The sequence below is a fragment of the Canis aureus genome, chromosome 29 (assembly GCF_053574225.1).
Source record: "Canis aureus isolate CA01 chromosome 29, VMU_Caureus_v.1.0, whole genome shotgun sequence".
Classification (NCBI taxonomy): Eukaryota; Metazoa; Chordata; class Mammalia; order Carnivora; family Canidae; genus Canis; species Canis aureus.
In genome coordinates, this window is record NC_135639.1 from 12,997,346 (window position 1) to 13,004,096 (window position 6,751).

The 6,751-nt window shown below is 40.8% G+C and overlaps 1 long non-coding RNA gene across 1 annotated transcript; it reads right to left on the reverse strand.

Annotated features, from left to right (window-relative positions):
- Nucleotides 1-3,700: 3,700 nt before the first annotated feature.
- LOC144300780 (uncharacterized) lies at nucleotides 3,701-6,300 on the reverse strand. The gene is made up of 3 exons (XR_013367559.1): nucleotides 6,176-6,300; nucleotides 4,837-5,105; nucleotides 3,701-3,908 (listed from the first exon to the last, which is right to left on the reverse strand). It is a non-coding gene; the product is annotated as an uncharacterized LOC144300780 (long non-coding RNA).
- Nucleotides 6,301-6,751: the final 451 nt, after the last annotated feature.

The following is a 6,751-nucleotide window of genomic DNA, read 5'->3' on the forward strand; positions in this document are numbered from 1 at the left end:
TTATGTTTCATTTCCCAGCAGTCACCTAGACAATGTTAATTCCCTGGCACTTCAAAAAGGGTGTCAACCTGGAAACACTTAAGCAGAAAGGCTGCAGGGATGTGGGCCAGCACCACAGAGTCTACCACACTAGCAAAAACCAGTTACAAAACAGAAATTTAAAAAAATAGAAATGAAAAAGGCTCTATTCCCCATATTAACCAGGAATAAATTTAATAATAAAGGCATAGAGCCTTTATAAGGAAAGCTATAACATCTTATTAAATATCTTAAAATAAGACAACCCTCCCCATAATGGAGAAACACAGCATGTTCCTGATATAAGAAAGCTTAATATCATAAAAACATCCCTCCTCAAATTAACTTAAAAATGAAATCCAATTGAATTCAGCAGCCCAGTGCTTTTCTTTGGGGGAGAGGGGACTGAGAATGCCTGAAACTATTTCAAAGTTTATATATAGTAATAACTATCTGAGAATGACCAAGAGAAGAAAGAGAAAAATACTTCAAGGAGTTCCCTTACAAAATAATGAAACTCATTATGCTATACTATATAAAATATATATATGTGTGTGTGTGTGTGTGTGTGTGTGTGTGTATTGCATCATAATCTAAACAACATGCCATTGACAGAGGAATAAATTAATAGGTCAAGAGTAAAGTAGAGAACCAGAAATAGATCACACTCTATATGGGACAGAATACGTGCAAAAGGTGACACTCTGATTCAGTGGGAAGAGGACAGTTTTTATACTAAATGACCCAGGGATAACTGGTTGGCTATCGGGGTGGAGGTGAGCACTAGAACTCAGACTTCACATCATAAACAAAAATAAATTCCAGATGAAATGCTCAAAACCTGTAAGTTTGGAGAAAGTTTAATACTTTCCACCTGAGAAGCAGTGCCCTGCGTTCTATGCTCAGCGAGGGAAGTAACAAGAGCCTCATTGCTATGAGCTTGGATGCTCCACCATTCATTCCTTGGCAAACTCCAATGATTGGAATGGTGATGAGAACAGGTATTGTGTCCCAAAGCACTCTTCCAGAATGAGCCGGCTTCTATACCAGGACAATACAACATTTCATCCCAGTTTAACCACAGCGAGGCTTTCCATGCCTCGGAAAGTCACTTAGCATTTCCATATCTCAATTTCCTTACTCATAAAAGATTGTGAAGATTCAAAGAGACAAAGGTAACACACTTAAAAGGGTTCCTGGCACATCAGTAAGCACCCAATAAATGTTAGCTATTATGATTTTTATTATTATTATCATTAATAGACTCCTTGTTTTCCTCTGTCAAGGTATCAAGTAAAACCAACCAGTCATTACCAGAAAACATCCTCCCAGAACATTCTAGACATCAATTGTTTCTCATCTAATCATTAATGCACAGACGCGGGGCCTGATAGAAGCAGCTAAAGCAGTGGGTCATGACCACATCCGTTTCCAGTAGCACCTGCTTTCCTGTAGTTATTATAGTTATTATTCTGCTGGCTCTGTGACTTTAACACATGGCTATTTATTTTCCTTTATAATTTTTTTTTCAAAGGCTGTTATCTCGCTCTTTGTGAAAATCCAACCTAACTAGGTCTACTTGTAGCCTATCATTTGCTAATGTTTTTTTTTTTTTATGTTAAAGAATTTTTCTCTGCTAACTTTGAGAGGTAGGAAAGCGTGCCTGGCTTGACCCTATCAAGCTAGACTAATCCCTATATCATATTGTTCTCTTTTAATTAGACTTCCCACCAGTTTTTCCAGTTCTAAGACGAGACTCCTTGGGGATCTGTGAGATCTGAAAAAGATTTTCCACAAAGTAATCTTAGAAAAGCAGAAGTCCTGTAACACATCTGCTTTTGCCCTATAACTGCAGAGTTTGCCCTAATGGGAGCCCGCTATGGCCCCTGCTGCATCCCAGATTTCCATGGGCCAGATCTGAGTCGTCCCTTCCTTGGTGGTTTGAGGTGGCACCCATTCTTACACTTCAGATGGTATTTCTTTGCTCTTCTAAATAGATAATGGGTGGGCCATGTGGGTGCCTCAGTGGTTGAGCATCTGCCTTCAGCTCAGGGCGTGATCCCGGGGTCCTGGGATTGAGTCCCACATCAGGCTCCTCACAGGGGGCCTGCCTCTCCCTCTGCCTCTCTCTGTGTCTCTCATGAATAAATAAGTAAGGTCTTTAAAATAAATAAATAAATAGATAGATAGATAGATAGATAGATAGATAGATATCTAGAAAGATAGATAATGGGCTTTTGGCAGAGGAAGCTAACATTCATTAAACACCAACTATGTGACCGGGCGCTATGCTCAGCTCATTACGTGTGTACAGAGCATTAGCTAAGTATTCGAACTGCTTCAATTTTTTTCCAAATTACTTTGTATTTTAGAATAGTTTCAGATTTACAAGAAGTTGCAAAAAATGGTACAGAGTTCTCACGCACTTTCCCCTAGCTTCCCCCAGTGACAAAATCATACAAAACCATAGCACGTGGCCATAGCCCGCAAAGTGACATTAGTATAATACATTAACCCAGGCACCACCCTTGTCACATTTCACTACATTTCGTGTCACAGTTTTGCTTGCATTTAGGTCTGGCTCCTCATTAGTCATGAGCAACTTTGGGAGGAGCCTGAACATCTCTCTGCTTCAGCTCATTTATCTCTAAAATGGAGACAACAGTTGTACCTCCAACGTAGGATTACGGTGAGAATTAGGTAAGATTAGCTATTCTTATTTGTGAATCCTTATAACAACCCTCTGAAGTAGACAATGTGGGAGAGACTATGTGCAAATCTGGCTGCCGTGACTCTCCTTCCTTTGAGACTTTGCGTTTCTTCCCATCAAGGGTTGCAGTCCGTTTCCCCACCCTTTGGGGAGTTTGGCTTTGTGAGCATCGCTTCGGCCAACTGAACATAGCAGAAGTGGCGGTGTGCCAGTTTTGAGCCTGGGTCTCAAAAGGCCTATGTTCTCTCTCTTTCTCTGAGTACAGCTTCCTCCAGATGAACAAGCCCAGGCTAGCTGGCCTCATGAGGGGAGATATCTGACCCAGATCACCTCTGTCACCCCAGTGGCCAAGCCTCGCTGACTGTAGACATAGGAGGGGCCCATTGGAAAGCAGAAGGGCTCAGCAGGGTCTAGCCTAAATTTCTAACTCATGGTGAGCCAAAGAAATGGTTGTTGCTTACCATTAAATCTTCAGGGCTTGTTATGCAGCTATAGATCATCGATACAGGTGGTACCATGAAAATGCTGATGATAGTAATTACATTTGATGAGCATTGATGAGAGAACGTATCTAACGCATTTTGCAACGCATGAGAAATCCTCAATAAATGTTAGTTGTTATTGTCATCCCCCCTTACCATCCTATTTTACAGATGAGAAAACTGACATTTGAAACAGCTTAGGAAGTTTGCCAATAAACATCCGAGCCTGTTCTCAAAAACTGGTCTGATTCCAAAGCTGTGCGCTTTTGTCCTCTAGGAAAATGTCTCCTCTGTCCTTGTATCGTCAGTATATGTAATGCTGAACTAATTCACCAAAATCAAGATACATGGTAAAATGGTTCTCCTTCTCCCCCCCTTCCCTGTGAATCGGTAACAAACTTTTACATGAAACGTTGATAATACGAAAAAAAAAAGTCAACAGTATGAATATTTACATATATGCCTCTCTATACACACACAGAAAAAAATGTTTGACATTTTCAATTATTCATTTAAAATGAAAACACTCAAATTAGAATTGTGAAGGAAATCCCAAGTTGACTTCAAATCTTCATCTATTAAAATACTCTAATAGCAACTGGTTGACATCTCAATGTAGGAACAAGTGCTCCAGAAATTCCCACTGCCGTTATCTTTGGAACATTCTGGAAGGCTGGGCAGAAGTCGGTTTAATGTTGCTGAGGAAAAAAAAAGTCAAAGGAAATAAAATCTCAGTAGCTGTTAGTCGTACAACATCATGATATATGATATATGTCTTTTCAGGTGAGGGCCATGGGGTGAGCCCATGCACCTGTGCGTGAAAGTGGTTTTTTTAAATTAATTAATTAATTAATTAATTAATTAATTTATCATATTTTTTTAATTGGAGTTCAATTTGCCAACATATAGCATAACACCCAGTGCTCATCCTGTCAAGAGCCTCCCTCAGTGCCCGTCACCCAGTCACCCCCACCCCCCGCCCACCTCCCTTTCCACCACTCCTTGTTCGTTTCCCAGAGTTAGGAGTCTCTCATGGTCTGACACAATGTACTAATGTAAATGAACACACAGAACTGCATCAGAATCTGCGTGTGAGAAAAAAATGAGAATTTGCTATGCTGGTGTGTACTTTTTTTTTTTGGTGTGTACTTTTAACAAGAAGCCAGACACAATGTGAGTAGAATGTTTAGGAAAAGGACACAGATGACCTGATGGTTTTTGATCTGTTACAGGTTAAGTGGAATCATAGCTAGGATGTAATGTACGTAGCTGTGTTCATCTTTTCATAAGCCGATCACGTAACCACGTGTATGTCCACTTTATAAGTTATCACTCCCATTCCCAGAGGAGTGACAAATGTGCCTCTCAGCATTCCGCATATGCTTGTATCCCGGAGAAGACACTGGAAGGCAAACAGCCAGCCTGATACCTAAGGGGTCCTTCAGCCACAGTGGGAATTAATGGACTTCTTCCCCAAAATGAAAGAGAATGTCATGTCTCAGGGCAGAGACAGCTGGTAGCTTGCCCAATGTGTACCTTTCCCCCTTCTCATACTAATAAAACCCTGATTTGGTTGGGGTAGCCATATGCCAAAATGAAAAAAAAAAAAAAACTGGACTTCCCAACCTTCCCTGCACGTGAGTGGCCGTGTGACAAAGTTTGTGAGAGTGGGATGTAGGCTGAAGTTCTTGGGTGAGGTTTCTATCACTTTGCTTCTCCCTTCTTCCTTTCCGGAATGCAGTTGTGATGGTTGGAGCTACAGCATCCAGTTTGCCATTATTTCCTATCTCAGGTCTTGAATCTCAGTCCAAGTCCTCTCACTCTGTAGCTGAGCAATGACTCGAATTTTCCTGTGCCTCGATTTCCCGTTTGTGATATCAGGGTAGCAGCAGTTTCTAGTCATAAATGGGATAGTCCACATAAGTGACCTTGCAGAATGATTGGATAGAGTGAATGTTTTGTCAAAGATAGGTACATTTTGTAAGAGGGGTAATAACAGGAGTAGGTACGATATTATTTGGAACAATTACAATAATAAGGTGATTTGAAGGCTGGAGTAGGAGATAATTTGGTATGAGCAATTTGGGCTTTACCTCGTGAAAAGGATGCACTGAATAATTTTAAGCAGGAGAGTGACATGACAGCATCTGAGTTATAGGAAAACTCTGGATAAATTCAAGAACTGTGCTGGAAATGGAATTAACTCCCTTTGATACCAACTCTTATATTTAGAGGCAAAGTGTGTTAAATGAGGAAGAACTACTATTTGCTCAGAAATTAACTTGTCCTCAGGAGCACTAAAAAAGGGGTTTAGGGAGCCTTGAGCAGGGCTTCTGGATATTTCTCTGCAGGGTGCTCTGAGCCTGTTTTGCAGCTCCCTAAAGCAGGATTTTCCCTCACTGTCAGTATAAGCTCAGTCCCAAGTGAAAGTTGTTAAAACTATAGTTGGACGCTAAGTTGCCTCAAGATTCAAAAACATTGTCAGATTCCAAGTGTAGAAACTACAACTGGTTTAGACACCACAACTGGTTGAGTTATTGGCATTACTGCAATAAAGTATTATTTTGAAGTCATTTTACAAAGTATTGCATATGTGTAATTTGCTATGGAAGTGTTCTATGTAAAGACTATAAGACACTGGTGGCTCAGTGGTTGAGCGTCTGCCTTCGGCTCAGGTCGTGATCCTGGGGTCCTGGGATCAAGTCTCACATCGGGTTTCCTGCAGGGAGCCTGCTTCTCCCTCTGCTTGTGTCTCTGCCTCTCTCTGTGTCATGAATAAATAAATAAAATCTTAAAAAAAAAAAAGACTGTAAGACATCAATAATTGAACTGAGTTAAACTACCTAAAACACCTAATTTAAGCTACGTAAAAAACACTATTCCACAGGAATCTTTTTTTTAAAACTTATTTTGATATTACTCATTTGATATTATCTGTAAAATTGGGTACAATGAACCAGATCACCTCTGAGGTCTCTTCCAATCCTAATCCATATGCTTTTCAAAATGTCTACAGGCAGGCAGGTGATCAGCGGTGTGATAACTCCCAGAGTGCTCTTGCTAAGTATCACCTCACCTAGTCCTTAAAACAATCCTCTGAATAGGTGGCTATTATTACCTCATTTTACAGATAAGAACACTGAAGTGTCAGGGGGTGGGGTGACTGGGTGACAGGCACTGAGGTGGGCACTTGACAGGATGAGCACTGGGTGTTATTCTATATGTTGGCAAATTGAACACCAATAAAAAATAAATTAAAAAAAAAAAGAACACTGAGGTGCCCAGAAAGTTAAGGAAATTGCCCAAGATCACAGTTCTAGTAAGGGGGGATAGAAAAGGTAAAAACTTAAGGTAGAACTAAAGGGATGGGAGGAAATCACGTACAATGTGAGTTATAGTGAAGGAAAAAGAACTCAAATCCCTACCCCTGAGGCTGGTCATGGGCATCCGGCAGGGCTACGTATCCTGTCCTGGCTGCGTCAGCATCTTGTCAGGAAGTGCTCAGGCCTGGCCTCTGTGGTACAGTGAAGAGAATTTGGAG